General features: G+C 39.2%; 1 long non-coding RNA gene across 1 annotated transcript; it reads left to right on the forward strand.

The window, feature by feature from the left end:
- Nucleotides 1-778: 778 nt before the first annotated feature.
- Nucleotides 779-1386, forward strand: LOC109589710 (uncharacterized). The gene is made up of 2 exons (XR_002188887.1): nt 779-893; nt 1141-1386. It is a non-coding gene; the product is annotated as an uncharacterized LOC109589710 (long non-coding RNA).
- The last annotated feature ends 13 nt before the right edge of the window (nt 1387-1399 follow it).

Here is a 1399-nt window from a genome sequence, read left to right on the forward strand (position 1 = left end):
TAGCCTGAAAATAGGTTAGATATGCCAACCTAAAGCCTAAATCTGTTGAAAAAGTACCTTTTTCTGAGCCTCCTGTCCTCCATTGCTTTCATTTTACCACGAGGTGTAGTGCTACTGAGCATGCGCATTGGCGCGCGCCTTTGATACGCCCACTCATTATCACACAAATATGTTGATAACACCCCCGCTAGGGATACATCGAATTTGTATGACCTCGCCCTCGGGCCTGCGGCCCTCGGGCTCGGTCATACAAATGCGATGTATCCCTAGCGGGGGTGTTATAACGTTTACTTGTAGACTAGTCACTGCACAACATCCAAGTTCAGTACTCAGTACCAGGCTCAGGCTGTACATAGTTGCTTCATGAATAAATTTGTTAAATTCGCAATATCTGAAGGTTTGGGGCTTATATCTAACAGAGAAGCAGGATTTCAGCAAGAGTAAATCTTGACCTAAGCATTAGCTATAATTTTTAGCATCTATAAGATTACCGGTATAGTGAGCAAAGTGGTCCATAAAATAGAGATGTCGCGGACCATTCGGGTCCGTAAAACAGATTTGTCACCTACCATGGTCCGTTGGTCCGGTCCGGTCCGTTTTTTAGGGACGGCCGCGTTCACGTGCTTGGTTCAGCGTGCGGAACGATCCGCAGCAATCCGCACTGATCCGCATTCTAGTAACGCCCCTCCTGGCGGGCCAGCCTGAAATGCGGATCCACGCGGATCAAATGCGGATCGGTATGAAATGCGAATCAACGCAGAACGCTCGTGGATCTCTATTGAAACTTGACTGATCTGTCTGAAAGAATGATATCTATGCATCAGGAGGGAATTTTTATTAGCTCTATTTGAGTTTTTGATAAGAACTTCATCATTTTAGCAGTTTCAGAACAGGTAGGCTGTTTATGATCATTAGATCTATGTCAATAATTTTATTTTCGTTGATTACATTTACTATAGTGTCAGTTTAATTGACAGTTAGAGCTGATATAGTAGTTTCAATTAGACTATAAAACTTCATAGTAACGTAGTTGCTAGTAATTTTTATGACAGTTAGATCTATATAAGCTGATTATTGTTTCATTAAGACTGACTATGAAGCATTTTGGTGGGGTGATTACAGTTTCTTTTTTATATACAGTATCTACTTGAGCTGACCATAACTTCAAGATTTATGTGTGAATGTGATTCAGAACAAAAACATTTTATAATGGATCCTTTAAGAAATAATTATAATAAATTCATAAGTTTTTAATGACACAGTGATATTATAGCTTTAACACAATAGCAAACTGCTGCAGCAGCTGATATATGAACTGAATATTTCAAACTTTGATTGAATAGGAATAACAAAAGAATTTTTATTTTACCACGAGAAATGAAAGTATAACTGTCTCTAT

Source organism: Amphimedon queenslandica, unplaced genomic scaffold (assembly GCF_000090795.2).
Source record: "Amphimedon queenslandica unplaced genomic scaffold, v1.1 AMPQUscaffold_10987, whole genome shotgun sequence".
Taxonomy (NCBI): domain Eukaryota; kingdom Metazoa; phylum Porifera; class Demospongiae; order Haplosclerida; family Niphatidae; genus Amphimedon; species Amphimedon queenslandica.